This window comes from Cryptomeria japonica, chromosome 9 (assembly GCF_030272615.1).
Source record: "Cryptomeria japonica chromosome 9, Sugi_1.0, whole genome shotgun sequence".
NCBI lineage: Eukaryota > Viridiplantae > Streptophyta > Pinopsida > Cupressales > Cupressaceae > Cryptomeria > Cryptomeria japonica.
In genome coordinates this window covers 203615616-203637104 of record NC_081413.1, presented here as the reverse complement: position 1 = coordinate 203637104, position 21489 = coordinate 203615616, and positions in this window count along the sequence as shown.

The window sequence follows — 21489 nt, the reverse complement described above, 5'->3', positions numbered from 1 at the left end:
AACGTTTTCTCTACACGTTACCAAGATGATTTATGGATTGGTTAATATTGTTTTGGTCTAAATTTGACATGGCATATCATTTTAATATGGATGTATGTAATGATCTTATTGTAATATCTTTTAGGTGGCTGACCTAATTAGTTTAGGCCTTAGGGTTTGTATAAATTGGTGTAAGATCTCATTGTAGATCATGGTATGGGAATGAAATATCTTATGCGAAGGAGATCTGGTTGATCATAGGTGATCGAATTGGGTTTAAGTAAGAGGTCAAAGGCCTTCGGTATTGAGCTTAACCAGGACTATAATCAGGCATGGTAGATGTTATCTCTGGTAGTTAATTTTTAAGGATTATTGTCCAATTATCTTGAGGTGGTTATAACCTCTCTGTAGTCAGTGAGACTCCTTTGTAATGAGTAGTACGCTCTAGGCAGTGTGCCTTCCTGCATGTGCAGGCCCCTTATTTTATCACATACTTTCTACAGAAGTATCATCTGACTATGGGTAGGCTTCCCACCATGGTTTTTCCCTTTACCAGGTTTTCCACGTACAAATCATGGTGTTATGTGGTATGGTTACATTGTGTTAATTCTTTGTTTCATTCTTTAGTTTTATTGCTTACCAGTATCTGTTTTTGCTATTTCGGTATTCAATATTTATATGCTCTAGTTAAAGGTTATAAAGTGGTTTGATTAATATAATTTGTTGACAACTGATTCACCCCCCCCCCCCCCTCTCATTTGTCCACTAGTTATCCTAACAATTGGTATTAGAGATTTGGTCCTATTTTGCAAAATCTTAACCGCTTGAGATAGATCCTATGACAACTAATACTTGAAATCCACCGGCAACTATTTTCAAAAGAGAAATCCCTAAGCTTGATGGAACAAATTATGGGATATGGAATATCCGAATGGAGACTCATCTTAGATGTCTTGGCAAGGATATTTGGGAGATCACTGAGAAAGGATATACACCTTATGATCCAGCATCTGGCAATCCTGCTCCTGCAGACCTGGACAAGAATATTGAAAATGATTGCAGAGCTAGAGAAGCCCTCTTGTGTGCACTCAATGATCAGAAAATCATGGGATTGACTGATAAATCATCTGCAAAGGTTATGTGGGATAAATTGCAAACACTAAATGAAGATGATTCTACTATCAAAATTTCTAAACTTGATGGTTACCGGGTAAGGTATCAGAACTTGAAGATGGAAGATAATGAAAGAATTGCTACATTTATGGAAAGAGTAAATGAGATTGTCATGGGAATTCAATGTTGTGGAGGATCTCTGAGTGAAGATGAAATGGTTTCCAAAGTCTTCAGATCCCTTCCACCGGCTTACAAGATGAAGGCAACTGCAATTAATGATTTGAGAACAATGGAAAACACTTCAGTTAATAGAGATTCTGATTGGGAAATTATCTACTTTTGAGCTTGAAGAATTTGGACCCTCTGGAGCTGCAAAGTCTGAACCTTCTTTTCATGCATTATCATCTACCGAAAAAAGTGATTGGAAAGCCCTATATGCAAAGGAATTGGAAGGTATGAGGAAAGAGGATGAAGAATTTGAGCAACATGAAGCCTTATTTTCTAGAAGAGTACCTAAAGGACCGGTAGGAAGTAAGTATGAAGGAAAAGCACCTTTTAAATGTTTTGCATGTCATAAGATTGGTCATTTTGTATCTAGATGTTCGGAAATGAATGCAAGATTTGAAGAAAGAGTTAAGAAATTATTTAAGCCTAATCAGAACAGATAAAGATTCAAGAAAAGAAAACAATGCTACATAGCTGATGAGGAAGGAGTAAGTGATGACACTGAGGATGAACTGGCAGTAGACTCTTCTAGTGGATCCAGAAATGGAAAGGAATGGGTGTTCTATACCTTAAAGGAAGATGAACCAAAACCGGCTCTCAAGAATGAAGAAAAGGCCCTGGCAGCAAAAGTTGAAGACAAGGATGAATGGGTAATTGATAGTGGATGCTTGCATCATATGACTGGAGATAAAAAAAAATTCTATCTCTACAAGAATACAATGGTGGTCAAGTCAGATTTGGGGATGACAAAGCATGTATGATCAAAGGTAGAGGTATTATTTCTTTGGATGGAAAGCATAATACTGATAATGTCTATTATGTAGAAGGTTTAAAGCATAAGCTTTTAAGTGTTGGTCAATTGGTGGACAAGGGATTCCAACTTCAGTTTAAAGATAGAAAATGCAAAATCATTAACAAAACTGGTTTGGAGATTGCAACTGGTACTCAGACTGGAGGTAATATCTTTTACTTGAACACTGGTAATAAACCATGTTTGATTGCTCATATTGATGAGAGTTCATTATGGCATAAGAGGTTGTGTCATGTTAATTTTAATTGTATTGTTAAGATCAGTTCAACAAAGGCAGTTAGAGATATACCTAAGATTATAAAGCCTCATAATCTGATATGTAAGGAATGTCAATTGGGAAAGCAAGTTAGAACTTCTTTTAAGAGCATACATGATAAATCTAATGATGTGCTTGATTTGATTCACACTAATTATGTGATCCAACAAGGACTAGAAGCTTTCAAGGTGATAGGTATTTTAGGCTAATAATTGATGACTATTCTAGAATGATGTGGGTGAATTTTCTAAGGGAGAAGTTTGAAGCTTTTGAGAAATTCAAGATCTTTAAAGCTAAGGTGGAAACAGAAACTGAATTGAAAATCAAATGTCTAAGATCAAATCAAGGCGGTGAGTTCACTTCTCATGAATTTACAGTTATTGTGAGACAAATGGAATTAGGAGACAGTTATCTGCACCCCAGACTCCTTAGCAGAATGGAGTAGTGGAAAGGAAGAATAGAACCATTTTGGATGCAACAAGAACCATGATGATGGAAGCCAAATTGCCTCGCATCTACTGGAGAGAAGCAGTGAGTACAGCAGTCTACACATTCAACAGAGTTCACATCAAAAGTGAAACTGATAAGACCCCTTATGAATTATGGTTTGGACATACACCTACTGTTAAATATTTCAAAAATTTTGGAAGTAAATGTTATATCAAAAGGGATGATTCAATTGGGAAGTTTGATCCTAGATGTGATGAAGGGATATTTCTTGGATATTCAATTCAAAGCAAAGCATATAGATGTTATAACAAAAGATTGTAGAAAATTGTGGAGAGCACAAATGTGAAAGTGGATGAACAATACAGAAATCAATCTATATCATATGATAGGGAACCAACAGTGGAAATGATCATAACTAAACTAGAAATGCCTCAACTGGTACAAGACACTAAAACAGTTACACTGATACAATCAGAAAATTCAACTGTGGTTGATGATCAGACAATGAACCTGAAGTTTAGAAGACACCAATGTATGTAAGGCTAAATCATTCTGAAGATCAAATCATTGGAGATAGGAACAAGGGAGTTATGACAAGAAGAAGACTAGCAAATGAAGAGGTGTGTCTTATTTCTCAAATTGAACCAGCATCTGTTATTGAAGCTTGGAAAGATAAATATTGGTTAAAGGCTAACAAAGCTGAATTAGATCAAATAGAGAAGAATGAGACTTGGACTTTAGTTCCCCAACCTAAAAATAAGAATGTTATTGGAACTAAATGGGTTTTTAGAAATAAACTAAATGAGGATGGTCAAGTTGTAAGAAAACAAGGCTAGATTGGTTTGTAAAGGATATTCTCAAATGAAAGGAATTGATTATGGTGAGACATTTGCACCTATAGCTAGAATTGAAGATGTTAGACTATTTCTTCCCTATGCAGCTTATAAGAACTATAAGGTCTATCAAATGGATGTTAAATGTGCATTTTTGAATTGTGAACTTGAGGAAGAGGTATACATTGAGCAGCCTGATGGATTTTCACTGACAGATGATAAAGATGTGGTTTGCAGGTTAAGGAAAGCATTATATGGATTGAAACAAGCTCCTAGAGCTTGGTATGCAACGTTGGATAAATATCTTTTGAAGCTTGGTTTTACTAAAGGCAGTGCTGGTGGTAATTTATATTATAAGATCATCGATGATGATATTCTGATTATTGAAGTATTTGTTGATAATATCATTTTTGGAGGTGAAGGTAAATTGTGCATGGAATTCTCTAATAATATGAAGAATGAATTTGAAATGTCAATGATTGGTGAGATGAGATTTTTCTTAGGTTTGCATATTACTCAAACTGATAAAGGCATATTTATCTGTCAAACTATGTATCTAAGGGAATTGTTGAAGAAGTTTGGTATGGATAATTCCAAACCGGTAAGTACTCCTATGGTGACAAGTGAGAAATTATCTATCAAAGACACATCTGCACCAGTAAATTCAAGAAAGTATAAGTCTATGATTGGTGGCTTGTTATATCTAACTCAGACTAGACCAGATATTATGAATGCAGTAAGTATTGTTTCAAGATATCAAAGTAATCCTAAAGAAATCATGAATGTGAAAAATAATGTTTATGGGAGAGAGATTCAGATCATTTGATTGGACTGCACTCCTCAGGGGGAGTTGCTAGGATTTTTTAGTTTTTCATTGTTATATCTTCTATGGGAAATGTTTGGCACTTCTTGGCACTTAGATGTTTTCTTTTTCACATCTAGTGTTGCCATCAATGCCAAAGAGGGAGATTGTTGGCAATATGGAGCAATTGATTATGTGTTGCATTGATGTTTTGTCATTGATGTCAACACTAGTTGTTATGGTTGGTTACTGGCAGACAGATTTTGGTTACCAATAGAAGATCTTGTGTTACCAGTAAGGGTTTAAGGTTTTACCAGTGGAGCTTTTACTGAGAATCTTTGACAGGGTGCATAAGTGGTGTTGGTGTGGCTTCTAGATGGAATTCAAGATGCAGAAGGTGATCCTTGATCATGGCTCAACTGATTGGAGACATCGCTTTGGCATGGTGGACCCAAATTAGGTCTGGTACCTATCTAGGTTATGGACCAGTATCATGTTAACGTGTTCTGTACATGTTACCGGGATGATTTATGGATTGGTTAATGTTGTTTTGGTCTAAAGCCGACATGGCATATCATTGTAATATGGATGTATGTAATGATCTTATTGTAATATCTTTTAGGTGGCTGACCTAATTGGTTTAGACCTTAGGGTTTGTATAAATTGATGTAAGATCTCATTGTAGATCATGGTGTGGGAATGAAATATATGTTCATGGTCATGGAATAAAATAGATCATATGTGAAGGAGATCTGGTCGATCATAGGTGATCGAATTGGGTTTAAGTAAGAGGTCAAAGGCCTCTAGTATTGAGCTTAACCATGACTGTAATCAGGCATGGTAGATGCTATCTCTGGCAGTTTATTCTTCTGGATTGTTGTCCAATTATCTTTAGGTGGTTATAACCCCTTTGTAGTCAGTGAGACTCCTTCGTAATGAGAAGTACGCTCTAGGCAGTGTGCCTTCCTACATGTGCAGGCCCCTTATTGTATCACATACTTTTTCCATAAGTATCATTTGACTATGGGTAGGCTTCCCAACATGGTGTTATCTTGTATGGTTGCATTGTGTTAATTTCTTGTTTCATTCTTAAGTTTTATTGCTTACCAATATTTGTTTCTTTTATTCTAGAATTCAATATTTATATGCTCCGATTAAAGTTTATAAAGTGGTTTGATTAATATAATTTGTTGACAACTGATTCACCCCCCCCCCCACCTCTTAGTTGTATACCAGTTATCCTAATATACCCATGAACTTTTTTAATATTTATTCTTCATTCAACAAAGCACCTTACACTTCTAATTTGATATTCTCAAATTTTTAAGTTAACTCTAATATGTGGATGCAATCATGGTATTCATCTAGAAGACTTTCAATTTAAAATTTTATAATTTTAGAGTCTTCATACTAAGCCTTCATCATTGAAAGTTGATTTCTTAAATTTTTCAATTTGACAATAGGATCATCCTTGCTATCTCCTCCTTTATTTTCAAACGAGTTAGTTTCCTTTTAATGTCCATAACTTTTAACTTGCTTGTTCTTTCACAAATTGTTTGCAAATGTCCCATATTTTCTTTATTGTTTTCAAATTTTCAACATGAGTCCTAATCTTTGGACTAATTTTCCATAAAATAGTTACTCGAATATTCATATATAATGTTAGAGCTATCTTTTATTAGCTAATAATTATTTATTTAATTATTAGTCTATTATACTCTATACTTAAGCTCAACTTACAAATCTTATAATTCTTTAGGGTTTCGAGTATCCTTTTATGAGGATTCTCTCTTTGTAATTTCATAACAATTGTAATTATTGAATTCCATTCTTGTTGTACAATCAATATGACTCCCCTTTTTTGGATCTTTGAATTTTGGCCTCCGTAGCTTTTTTGCTTCTCTCCTTTTGTGATAGGTTTGCATGTAGATGATCCTTGGAAGCTGTAGAGTTTATTTTTTCTCAACTCCTATATGGTATCAGAGCTCTAGATCTGTATGTCTCTGTTCTCTTCATGAAAGGTTTTGGGCGTTGTTCTTTAGATCTGTGTATTCGGGGGTTTACAGTGCAGTTATTTTTTTTTTCATTTCTAGGGGTAGCTGAGTTTTTGGTACATTTAGGTGTCAAAAGGACCTCACGGTTGGATTCAAGAGGTCATTTCCATGAATTTTGATATATTGTGGTGAAGGTGTACTAAGAGGCAAAAAAAATTGGTTTATCGGTCGTACAACCCTCTATACAAACATTTTTTTTGTTTTTTTTTAAAATAATTTGGCAATTTTATTAATTGCCTAGGTCGATCCGAACATGGCCAAGCCACCGACGGTTTGTAAACCACTAGGGCCAGCCCACACGGTCACCGTTGGGGTTTGGAGTTAACCGTCGGCACCTCGCGTTCTTCCCACACAGGGTTTCAAGCGTCATTTCAACCGGTGGTCTTTTAATCATCGACCACCAAGTCCTGCCACCCCCGCCAATCGCTCCACCACCCAATGGCCGCCACCCGTCACTTGACCACTACCCAGTCACTGCCCCTGCACCACTCTCGTGCCACCTAGTAGTTGTCAGCCTATTTTCAGTCCCTCCCTTGTCTTTTCCGGCAATCATTTTTTTTGCAAGCATCAGATTCTTTTTCTAGCAAGTTTTTCCAGGCATACTAGTTTTTCGGTGGTGCCCACCATATGACCATCAAATTAATGCTCACAGTCCAATGGCGTCAGCACTATGTAGCCAACCTTAAGGTCCCTTCTAGGCCCATCCAAAGCACCTTCAGCATTTTGGCCATATCTTGTGCTCACGAAGGCATTTTTCGATAAATATTATATCGCCGAAAGCTCTTTCTAAGATCTATCCAGATCTAGAGGTTTGGATTTTTTATTTTCTTTTTTGATGGTTTTTTTTGCTTTCAAATCCAGAGGTTCATTTTTGCACTCTGGGAGACATAACTTGAGCTTCCAAATTCCATTTTTTGAAAACTTTATATTGTTGGAAAGCTTGTTTCGTGCACTTTTAAACCACGTGTTTTTTCTTTCCAGATTCTTCTCTAGGTACATTTTATTCATTTTTTTTCTTTTTAGCACTTTGGTGAATATGTTGGATGTTTCAGGTCTTGGGATCTCTTTCTTTGAGTAGGATATCTTGTCTTTGGTTGTTCTTTCTGTTTTTCTAGCCTTATGTCTCTTCTAATCTTTGTATATATCATTTTATAAGCATTTCTTTTTTTGCAAACACAATGCGATAAAGTGCCTCTATGCATTGTATACTTGGTATATTGCACATCTTGTGCCTTATTGTACATGCACTACATTATAAAGTGTCATGGGGGGTTTAATGTTTGCCTTTGTTTTCCATCTACCTTTTTCACATGAGTTTTCCTTCCACATCATTCATCTCATGATGTGTGTCAAGTGAGTGTTCCTTCCATGACACTACGTACTTTCTCTCCACCTTTGATGTTCCTAGTTCTTCATTATGTAGTTCTTGTTGCCCGTTCTTTTCAGTGTACTTGTCCCTCTCCCTTTTCAACATTATGGGGGGCTTTCTCCTATTGTTCGAATGCTTCCTTGGTTCATTGGATCAGCTCTTCAGGCTTTGGTTTTTTATGCCACCTGTATCTTCGAGTTTAATTGTTTGCCTTTGCTTTCTATTTGATACGAGTAGTGTCATTTGAGGGCACTCATACAGATTGCAGTCTTCTCTACTTGGTCATGTTCTATTTCAGTGGAGGTTCTTTAGATCAGTAGTTACTCTTCGATAGTGTTTGCAGCTTCTTCATGCTTCAATGGTGTTCTCCATGATCATCCTTTGTTCCTGTTTTCTAGGACATTCTCTTGTTTGGAGGCTTCTTCAGACCTTCACTAGTCTTCATCTCTTTTTGGAGTAGAGTTTTTTTTTCATGTGGTTTTCTCTATTTCTCTGCCTTACAGAGACTCTTTTGTACATGGGTACCTCATCAGGCCTAGTTGTCACAACCCATTGTTACTTTCATGCATTTTTGTTTACACGCAATTTTTAGTCCTTAGTTGTTTTTTAGCTACTCCCTAAGTTCATCTTAAGGGGGGTGTTGGAGTTATCTTTTATTAACTAATAATTATTTATTTAATTATTAATAATTATTAGTCTATTATACTATATACTTAAGCTAAACTTAGGAATCTTATAATTCTTTAGGGTTTTCACCTTTAGGGTTTCGAGTATCCTTTTATAAGGAATCTCTCTTTGTAATTTCATAACAATTGTAATTATTGAATTTCATTCTTGTTGCACAATCAATATGACTCCTCTTTTTTGGATCTTTGAATTCTGGCCTCTATATCTTTTTTGATTCTCTCCTTTTGTGACAAGTTTGCATGCAGGTGATCCTTGGGAGCTGTAGAGTTGACTTTTCCTCAACTCCTATATACAATTTATCCCATTTTCATGTTTGATTTCATCTTTAGGTCTATCCTCCATTACTAACTCCCATAAAATCCCATAAACCTTTCATTTGAAGATTCAATTTCATCTCAATTTCTCACTGGCATAGTTAGAACCATCTAATTTTTCACTAACCACAATATTAGATATCTCAAAGGTAGCCATGCTAAGAAGAGACACAAATATAGAGGCTTACAAAATAAAAGCCATACTAACATATTTGTATTATCCCACCTTGAAATTCACCTTCTTATGACCCCAAAAAAAAAAAAAAATTATCAAACTCTTGACAAATTATCAAAAATTACAAGCTGACCTTTTCTACACTTTCACTTTCTCCAATACTTATACACTTTCTTCTTGCCAGCTAAATAAACTACTGCAATAGCAATAGTTTCTACATACAATGTACTTTGTTTACTAACAACAAGGCTTAACTTTTATTTTTGTAATCTATATGCTTTGTTTGCTGGTGTAGACACCTAAAATTGTCCAATCTAATTAAATAAATATTTTTTATTAATTAATTACTTTAGCCTAATTCTTCTATTAATTAAATAAATCTTTATTTATTTAATTAATTCATTTATCCTCTTCTAACCTTATTTCTCATTTAAATAAATGCATTTATTTATTTAAATTATCCTTTTCCTAAATTAAATAAATATCGTATTTATTTAATTGATCTCACTCTTTCTATTAATTAAATGAATCTTTATTTATTTAATTAATTCATTAACCTTTTCTACCGATGACACATGTTATTCATCTCTTAATTCATACACTACCTACCCCTTTCATTATTTTATTATTTCTTTTACCTACCCTCTAATCATAGTCGACCTCCTTTTACACCTCTCAATCTTATCCCTCCATTTCATATAGTGTCTTCTATATAAGGAGATGCTTCCTTCATTATCAAAACCCCCCCGTTGACTACTTGACTACACTACGCTTTTGAACATAGGTGATCGTACTTGCAACCACATTTCCGTTCTTTGTTGAGCTCTTGTGCACACATAAAATCTGAGAGCAAATATATCAAGCACGATCAATGGAGATAGGAAGAATGGAGATCCAAAACCTATTGGACATGTGATGGTATAATCTTTGTGATTTCATTTGATTTGCATTGTCTTAGGTAATCTTCATATGTTATGGTGGATTTTTGTTGTTGTTAGGCTAGGGTTTTGTGGTTGAATTCATTTAGCCTTTCAATATTGTTATTATTGTTATCCATTTTCACCATATACATTTTAGCCATGGTGGGATACCTTTCCATTCCACACTCCCTTACATTCACAGAAGTCGATGATGCCTCCGTAAGTCAGCCACATAATGCACCTTTACACATCGAAGCCTTCCTACACAAACATAGAATCAAACGAGTCCTGATAGATGGAGGAGCAGGTCTAAACATTTGTACATTGAGCACTATTAAACAATTGGGATATTCAAATAAAGTTGTGAATTGTACAAATAAAATTACCATCAAGGCATATGATGATGAAGAATGTTCATCCAAGGGCACAGTCACCTTGCCTCTCAGAGTTGGACCGGTTACAAAGGATGTGGTTTGTCATGTCCTTGATCTAGAGCTTACATACAACATACTCTTGGGACGTCCTTGGATTCATGAGATGAGTGCAGTACCATCTACATATCTTCGATGTATCAAGTTTCCACATAATGGAGTTGAAGTGACCATCAAAGCGGATCCAAATCCATTCATATATTGCAACAATCTACGACCTAGATCAAAAATAACAATTCTAGCCAATCGAGAGGCTATTCCTTCATCAGCATATGTGGATCCAAAATCCTTGAAAGCTTCTACATCAAAACAAGCAGAGATCAAAGAAAATTTCAAGATTAAAGACCTGGGATGTGGTGAGTATATTTTTCATGTTGATCAACTCCCACTATCTCCTAAGGTATTCAGTCAACAAGAACAATGTATAAAGAATTTGCAAGGAATTGAGTGTGAACCACCTAGTGTTGTGGCTACTAAGTCTAAATGTAAATCTCCTCTAGTGGTGCAAGCAGCTCTTGATATCAATAGTCCTAAGAGTGGTTCTAGCAAAGAATCTATTGAGTGTATCACCAACCCTCTTGATAACTCATATAGCTTTACCATTTCATCCACTCGTTCCATTTCTACTTCTCTCCCAGACTTGGATCAACAAGAATTACAAAAGCCCTTACTCATTAGGGATCAAAAATCAAGCTTTGAAAAAAAAAATTTAAGTATCAAAAATAAAGAGAAGTCCTTTAGTCCAAATCAAATTCAAAAGCTATTGGACTCTGCAAAAATCAAAGTCAAGGATAAAAATCCTATGAAAGAAAAGGAACAAGAGTTGATCTCCCCTAATATCAAAATAACTGGGGGCAAAAATTCTACAATTTCAAGTAAAAAAGCATACTTGTTGATCCTAAGTCTCCATCATGCTATCCTACTTTCACTTCTTTTCGCAATCATAAGCCTTCATCACTCATCCACTTGTTCCACACATCCATCTCCTTTTGGCGATACACCATGGATCTTTAATGGAACTTCCTCAAGGGACTTTGTTATCAGGGATGCCCAAACTTCTTCAAGTGACACACATACGGGCCTACGTAGTCCACACACTAGTAATTCTATCTCAGTTCCTTTATCAAGGAAGACAGTCACTCGAGCTACATATCATTCAGTTAAGGAACAATGTAGTTACAATCATAAAGTCAAGCCTCGCACATTTGGTAGGGGACTTAGTTCTCAGAGAAAATCCTAAAAATCAGCAAGATAGAGAGAAGGGCAAGTTTGAACCAAACTGGCTTGGTCCTTACATCATCATGACAGCATATGGATCTGGGGTATATCAGCTCTCAACTACAGAAGGTGAACCTTTGGAGGATCCTATCAACAGCAAGCACCTTCGCAGGTTCTACACATAGCTCTTTGGAATATCCTAATTCAAAAAATACAAAAAAATCAAAAATTTCAAAAAATACAAAATAATCAAAAATTTCAAAAAACCAAAAAATCAAAAAATTCAAAAATACAAAAAAAATTATTAAACAAAAAAAAATGTTACCTGGTGAAAACCTAGCAAACAGGTGCCTTGTGACACAAAAAACATTGAAAAATCGAAAAAAAGTAAAGAGAAATAATCTCGTCCATCGGTGAAAACCACTTCAGTGGCACCCTGGGCAAGTACCATGGTGAAAAGTAGGTCACCAGTGCCATGTGTAGAGACATTGCTCCTCCCTCCTTCAAGTTTCACTTTCATCCTTTCACTTTGCACACACTCACAACCTATTCGTTCATAATAAACTTACCCATTCCCATCATGGCTTGTTATTGATCTACCCAAGATTGGTTAGCCATTCATAATAAACCTCCCTTTTCACCTCCCTTTCCATCCATAATAAATCAGATCCTATCTGTGGCTAAGGCAAATCCTATGTCTAGTGATGGGTGTGGAACTGAGAACATCACATGTATCGAGGAGTACAGTTTCTTCCAGCTTCCTTTAGTCTATCCGCGCACAATCCACAATAAAGCAACATTTGCATCACAAATCCGCAATAAAGTATCAGTTTCATGGATTCAGTCAGTTTCAGATGAGACATAGCAGCAACAATGGGCTTCAACAAATCAAATCTTTCAACAGACTCAAACAACATATGCTTCAGTGCTATCTATCCTTTCTGTGAAAGTAAACATTGTGACCACAATCAAATAAGACTTATACAAGTGATAAGAGACGTGCTAAATTTGAGGACTATAGTGGATGCTGGTGTCGAGTCTTGGTTTTCTTTTGATTTTATCTTTTGGTGACATATCTTTTAGCTTTTCCAGGATGTCTCTGACTAGAGATTTTATCTCCAGGATGTCTTTCACTAGAAAGGCAAGGATGGGGTATCATCACCTATTTGTATTTGTTGTCTGTGGATTGTCTCTTAGTAATGCTATGACTTGTCCAAGGATATGAGAACACTATGAGTCTAGTGTGAACTGGGGCATTCCTTGTTTGTGACTGTCTTATCTCCATGCAAACAGGTACAATGACTTTCTAGGTCGAACATATGCCTCGATTGTCATAACCTACTTGCCATAATAAAGCTCAATGATGATAATGCACAAGAAGCTCTTTCACTTTCATATCTTTTGTCTTCCATCCCCCTTTCTTGATTGACTTCCATCGTCCTTCTCGAGTCCGCGTAGCCTGCTATCACATGACTGAGTATAATGACACACCAAAAACATTTGCATTTCATGTAGTTGCACCTGCATTACCACATATAAGCATTTCATACATACATATAAATATCAAAACTGCATCACATCCTGCACACAACACCTGTTAGCACAATTTACATTTGCATTATCATATTCATCTGCATTACATACATTAACATTTGCATTGGCATAACATTATAAAACATAAAACAACAAAAATATATATATAATGCATTGCATCATATACATATTTGCATCCATATCATAAGCATCACATAGAAACATACATCACATAGGTACGCATGCATATAGCTACCGCAAAGATGAATCATCTCATATGTATATAAAGTGTCATGATACAATGATGTCAAAATCATATGGCTACAATCACCTATAGGTATCTTCATCATCATACAAAAATGGTACAATATTGATACATAGGGAGCCCTCTACGGCTATGATGAACTCCCTCCCTCAAAGTCGACTAGCCTCGATGGAGTCTGAGCCCTAGAAGGACCCACCCCAAGATCATCTCTCCTGGCCCCTATGTCCTCTACAGCCACCCCTCATGTCGCCCTATCTGGACAGAGGAACCCACTATAACTCCTGCCAACACTGTTGGTAGTGCTAATCCTGTCTATGTCATGGTATCCCATGCCACATGTCCCACCCTCATCTCCAGTCCCGGATCCTAGAAAACTTGTCTAAGGGCATCCCTGTCTCCATCTCGATCGTACAGAATCAACTCCCCATGGATCAGTATCCGCAAAATCCTGTATACATCCTCCAAGGTGACTGTCATCTCCCCCATCGGCAAATGAAAAGTGCAAGTCTCAGAGTGCCACCTCTCTGCCAGTGCAATCAGCAATCCCATGTTTGCCTGAAACTCAGGCACATACAGAATATGTCTCAATCCCATAGCCTCAATCGTATCTCGGTCCTTGGTTGTCAACTCAGGTCGCAACCTCTGAGTCGATGGGAATCTCTCCCATGACTCCAGCATAGGCAAATACTCCTGCAGTCACACAAATCAATCATCTCAGTCCTAGTGACACTCACTGTTCATCACAAAGTGTTGCTTCTATCCTAGTGGTACTCCCTGTTCATCACAAAGTACTACGTGTTTGGCACTCCCTGTTCATCACAAAGTGTTGCTCACATTTGCACTCATTGTTCATCACAAAGTGCTGCTCATATTTTAGTACTCCCTGTTTATCACAAAGTACTATATCTTGGTACTCACTGTTCATCACAAAGTGCCTTGATCTATCCTATCCTAGGGCCTATGCTTGAGTGAATCCTCTTGAGTAGTTTCCTAATTGGCAACGTATGTTCTATCACATAATTGTCAATCCTAGCCCTATTTGTTATCCTAGTTTTCCCTAGAGGACCTGCTTGAGTGTATCCTCTCAGTAGCTTATCCAATCGACAGCGTATGTTCATCACAGAATTGTCGATTTGACCTAGAAGACACAAATTCACATTTTTGGACACAAACATGCTTTCATGACATAAATGCTCTTTTAGACCACATAAACGTGTCTGGCACCAACGCAAATGTGCCTACACATTTTTGACATTTTTTGGACCCTATTCTACTAGCTCTCTTGCATCGGCTGGCCTCTAAAATCGGCAAACGCGATCGAATATGTGAACCAATGCCATCTCTGCTGATTGTTGTTGCTCAATTCTCTTTCTACACTCTAATCTCTTGGATGTGTGGATGACAATGAGGATGTGTTCCCTCATGGTCTATTTCATAGACTACCCTAGCCCTATCCCTAGCCCTCATTTCCCGAGTCAGTCTTCATTATCCCGTGACTCTGTCACTTTATCCGATCAGTCCATTCTATCATGTCTTTCTTATCGAGAGATTTTCTGCGATCTTTTCAGACATTTTCATCCAATCTCTCGAGGGGGCATATCATTCCCATCCTGGGGCAACTTTGTATCAGTTCATCTTATCTCCTTTGAAATAACGCGACAAGCCGCATTGTCTCAAAGAGGGGCAAAATGTAGACACCTAAAATTGTCCAGTCTAATTAAATAAATATTTTTATTTATTTAATTACTTTAGCCTAATTCTTCTATTAATTAAATAAATCTTTATTTATTTAATTAATTCATTTATCCTCTTCTAACCTTATTTCTCATTTAAATAAATGCATTTATTTATTTAAATTATCCTTTTCCTAAATTAAATAAATATCTTATTTATTTAATTGATCTCACTCTTTCTATTAATTAAATGAATCTTTATTTATTTAGTTAATTCATTAACATTTTCTACCCATGACACATGTCATTCATCTCTTAATTCATACACTACCTACCCCTTTCATTATTTTATTATTTCTTTTACCTACCCTCTAATCATAGCCGACCTCCTTTTACACCTCTCAATCTTATCCCTCCATTTCATATAGTGTCTTCTATATAAGGAGATGCTTCCTTCATTATCAAAACCCCCCCGTTGACTACTTGACTACACTACGCTTTTGAACATAGGCGATCCTACTTGCAACCACATTTCCGTTCTTTGTTGAGCTCTTGTGCACACATAAAATCTGAGAGCAAATATATCAAGCAAGATCAATGGAGATAGGAAGAATGGAGATCAAAACCCTATTGGACATGTGATGGTATAATCTTTGTGATTTCATTTGATTTGCATTGTCTTAGGTAATCTTCATATGTTATGGTGGATCTTTGTTGTTGTTAGGCTAGGGTTTTGTGGTTGAATTCATTTAGCCTTTCAATATCGTTATTATTGTTATCCATTTTCACCATATACAGCCGGTTGTAATAACTTTTTATAGGTAGAGGTTTAATCCTTATGATGGGACTCTTCCAAAATCTCCTTGATCAGTAGCAGCTGATTTCAGCTCCTTTCTTCTGGATTCATCTGAAACCCACAATCTTCATTACGCAATAATATTAACAACATACATCTCCTAATCAAACTATCTTGTAGGCTGGTGCTCACCAATATTTCCTTCATAGATCTGTCATATAGTTCATCTACAACAACACTACCAGCAACAATAAAATGAATGAAATAAAAAAACTCTAATTACTCAAACTTACATGTCATACATATAATAGCTCACAGCTCATTGCTTAGAGAGTTTTAGATGTCTCCTACACTCTTGCACAATTGAGCTTATCTTCTAACAACAAACTAGAAAGGTCTTTTGACACTTGATAACAATATCTTAATGATACTCGCACACCAAGACACAGAACCTCATAGGTCATAGATCACATAGAAAATAAATTAGCATGTGTAGCCTACACTTAAATTAGATAGTTGATACTCAAATGCATATCAGACATTATAGAGCTCAACTAGCTCTAATACCATGAAAAGTAACACCAAATAGAGGGAAACAAAACAGAGTAGAACTCTCCAAATTGGATGTGCTAAAATCCTAAGCTTGTGCATTGATTTTATAAAAAAATTCACATTAAAGTTTCGTTACATTATAGCATAGTATTAGCTCAGTCATTTATAGCAGACGTGAGAGAAGTTGTGTGACCGACATAAGACAATTGCACTTGAATTGCATGGATGGTATAAGGCAATTGGAAGCAGCTCTTGGTCTGTGCCAACAATGGCATAATTATTTTGTTCTAACAAAAGGAGATATGCCTTCTCTATTCCATAATCCCTCTATACATACTTGTCTTTATTTTATCACCCATAGATTCTCTTAATGAGGAAAACATTATGATAATACAAACTCATACTAATTACTTGGATATTTTACTATGAGATTTTCTATTGTCCTTGTCTACATTCTTCACAAGTGTTCACATTATTTCCTAAACACTTTAATGCAAATCTTATCTTTGTGATCGTGTACTTGGTAGGACCAATAGTCTCTAAAAGGAAGCAAAGTATGGAATGATGATTCCAAAATTAAATCTAATAGGAGAGTGAATCCAAAAAAATCTTGCAAACCCTTTAACTATTATAGATTAGATAAACACATACAAATTTAGATTTAAACAAACAAGAAACATAATGCCAAATTTACATGGGAAAACGCTTTTGAGAGAAAACCCATGCTCTAAAACCTAGAGCTCAATTGTATTAGTAGCGACAAAAGTTACAATACAATGCATAGGGTCAATGCTTTTCAGGAATAATTACAATAAAATATCTGAAAAAAATCCAACATATAATAGCTTCTCAAAAAATATTCAACCTATCATACAAAATATAGTAAGATGTCACATATTTATAAAGCTCAACACACGAGTGGAATGAGCTCATGGTTTCCAAAACCAACTCATATGCTCAAAAGGAAGTGGTGTCAAAAAAAAGTTGTCATTTCCATCACACATTACACATAGCTGTTAGGATTCCCACATATACTAAGAGGGGGGGGTGAATCAGTATCTAACCGGTTATAAGATTTTCTTAACTTAAAACATGTAGAGCATATTAAAACAGTGTACCGGTAAACAGAAAGTAATGCAATAAACGGAGAAAAAAGCAACCACATGAAAAACACACCATAACACAATATTTTAATGAGGAAACTCGGTGTGGGAGAAACCTCGGTGGGATTTGTGACCCACAATATTCACTTACTAGCCAATAAGAGAATATTACTTCTACAAGAGGGGCCTGCACATGCAGGAATGCCAAGTACCTAGAGCTCACTACTCAAATATAAAATAGGAAGTCTCATTGACTTACAAAATGGATTATATAAATCCAGTGTCATGTACTGCTTTAAAATAGCATCTATAATGCCAGATCCAGTACCAGTTTCTGGTCTGCTTCTTACATAAACCCTTAACCTATAATTCACATAATAGGTCTGCCTTATTTTGCCTAATTACATTCCTCTATATCTCCTAAAATATTCTACAATTATCTCTCTTATATAAGAGTCATTTTACAACGTGCCAAGTCGGCTTACAATGATTTTACAATAAGAAACAAAATATATTAACAAAAAAATTCCTATCGGCTTCTGTGCCGGTATGCTTCCTTTCACTGTCGGTGCCGGTGGTCTGAGTGTCGATGTAGAATCTAACTCTGCTAGTGTCGGTGGAATGCCTTGCTAGTGTCATAGGATTGTAAGGTTGCCATCAATGAAAAAACCTTCAATCACCTACAATGTCTCATTGGAGTGTGCATATGCCAACAATAGCAACTTTCCAAAGCACTAATTCATGACTCACGCATTTAACAATTGTCTTTCCATATGCACTTCACCTAACACATAGAAACTATCAAATATGTTTTAGGCACTTTTCTCACCTCACATCACTTGTCAAAAGTGAACTCCACCATAAATACCAGCTACCAAATAATAACTCTCATGAGTCTTCAACTAAACTAGAAATCATCATAGTAATTAAAAGTAACTATCATAGTCCCAACATAACAACCTATGACACTAGTCCCTTGACTTTTAAGACTGTAAAATTTAGAGCAAAAAATAATTAAATAATCAACATATTAAGAATCTAAGGTTGAAACATCTTAATCCCAACAATCCCAACATGCAAAATATTTTGTGTGTCGACTTGAATTTCATCATCAGAATACTACCTACAACATGTTAGTTTCACAAAATACAAAGGAAATGCTATAGGAAATCCAAACTCAACCAATGAAACTACATGAAATACATATAAAATAAAATAAACTATTTTTACCTTCATGATTTAAGTCTCATTGTTTCCTAACTCCATTGTTCCTGGTTGCAGATGGTGTGCTCTCAAACAAGCACTTATAGCTTCCAAGATGGCATATGAAGAATGGACTGATAACTAATAGTTAAATGATACTATGATATGCAATGCTAAATGACTATGCTAAATGAGAAATGCTATTTTCTTCAAGATTAAAACTCACAGATTCATAAGTTTTCACAAATGATTATCTTGAAAACTCACCTGAAGACTAACTCTTTGTCAACTCAAACTCCTGATTTTATAGACTTTGAGAGGATAAGATGATGTGGCCTGGATCAACGATCATGATCAAATCTGCAGATTTGGGTGGCTATGAGCAAAGGTGAAGGTTGAGAGAAAGGGGGAAGGAGAAGACAAGTGTCACTCATCTCACCTTGATTGGGTTGCTAAATGAGGGAATCTAGGGATGGTTGGAGAAGATTTAGGCATAAGAGGACAAGTGGACTCAAGTCCTTCCAAAGATGTAGGGATGTTGGAGAGAATATAGATGAAAATTTAAGAAATATGTGTACGTACACAATATTTCATTAAATTTGAAGGTTAAAGATAAATGATGAAATAATATTAAAGAAATATTAATATCTTTAGCCACATGATTGATGAGTTGGCAAAGGGAAGATGGAGTGGAGATGGAAGGTGAGTTGGATAAGGGATTAAATAATTTTAGAAATTATTTAATATTTGAGACTATAGGATAGAAGAATAATCATTAAATATTAGATATTCAAATTATTGGAGAAAAATAATTAAATATTAGATATTCAATTAATTGATTAGATAAATAATTAAATATTAGATATTTAATTAATTAGAGGAATAGGATAGGTGAATTAATTAATAAAATATTTCAATTAAATTAATTAATAGAAAGACACGAAAATGAATTAAATAAATTAATCTTTTCAAATTAACTATTTAATAGAAGAATAAACATTAAATAAATATAAAATATTTATTTAATCACTCATAGCCATTTTTATGTGTATACATTTTTCCCCTCTTTGAAATGATGTCGAGACAACATTGTTTCAACAATTAAATCAAGTCTTGATAGTGTGCCTGATGGAGATAAAAATCCTGATTGTGTGCCCCCTCAGGAGATTGATTGTGAATTTGTTGAAAATTTTGGATAAGCGATTGATCTCACCATAATTGAAAAGGTCCGTCAATTAAATTTATTTATGGAAAATAAATATAATTGCCGCATTGAAAAACATTAATTACCTTTCCAAGTAGTAAATATAGTTAATTTTAATTTCATTTGCATCCTTGTCAGCTTTGTGAAAAAATTGTCTTGGTGAGGTGGCAAAATGGTGATCCTGTTGGAGAACCATTGATTTGATCATGTTTGATGATATCAGTGACCTCTTGAGTATGGGTATTTGGTATGTATCTTATCTCGAGATTTTTGCAACTTGTCATACAATTTTTCATATTTGTTTAGCGCATTTTTGGTTATTTTGAATTTTTTCAATTTTCGGCAATTATGTTTAGCATTTTTGTTTTCTTTGCTAGCACTTTTGCATGTAAAGTTAGCGCATTTGATAAGTTTAGCGCATATGCTCATTTTGTTAGCGCATATGTGATTTATGTTAGCACTTTTTCTTGATCAGTGCTTTTACCTTTAGTGTTTGCGTGTTTGATGTTTAAGACATTGCTTTTGATTGTTTCACGCATATGCTTGAAAGTTTAGCACTTTTGTGAAAAAAGTTCATGCATATGTGTGGTTGAGCACCTACATTCAATAGAATAGCACTTTTGTTAAAAAAATTAGCATTTTTGTTTCAGATGAATGTGTTTGATGTTGTTCATAGTAAAAAATCACTTTGATGATTAGATATAGGCATTTTGATGTGTAATTGTGATTAATAGGTACTTGAGTGTTTGATTTGATAATGTTGATTGATAGGATAAATGATTGATCAATTTGATTTGACTGGATAGATTAGCTCTAAGAAACTGATTTAGTTTATGATGAACAGCATATAAGAGTTTGATTGAACTCAGTGATTGATAGAAAACTATGATTGATAGGTTTAAATTGATTTGATAGCCTGGTTTGCTTCATGTGAAAAGATTTACCAATTGTTGATGTGACAGATTAGCGATCTCTTTGATTTGATATATAGATGTTTGATGATCGAATTTTCTTTGTAAATAGGAGAAACTTGATGTTCTCCAGTGTTAGCAGAAATTCCCGACGATGCGGCACTTAGTGTCAGAGCTTACACAAGTAGAGGTGAGACATAGAGATTCCTGTGAATTATGTCACTTGTTATACATGTCTGATATTACCCATAATAGGGGATTGTTGACAGTGTTAGCCGAGAGATGGCATAGCGAGCATAGCACTTTCCACCTACCCATGGGTGAGATTAGTGTAACACTTGAGGATGTCTACAGGATTCTCCACATCCCAGTCACCGGTGAGTTAGTTCAGTATGATTTTTAGGATCATGGAGGAATAGAGGAGTGCAAAGTTGTATTTGGTGATGAGAGTATTTTGAGAGGAGAGATCCAATGGGAGGATATGATTATGTATTACGAGACTCTCCCTGTGATTCTTGCAGGTTTGATATGGGGATTCATCTATATAGACAGGAGATCTCGAGGTTTTGTTGTTGGGTGGGGCGAGATTCTTCACAGCATGATGTAGCGTCA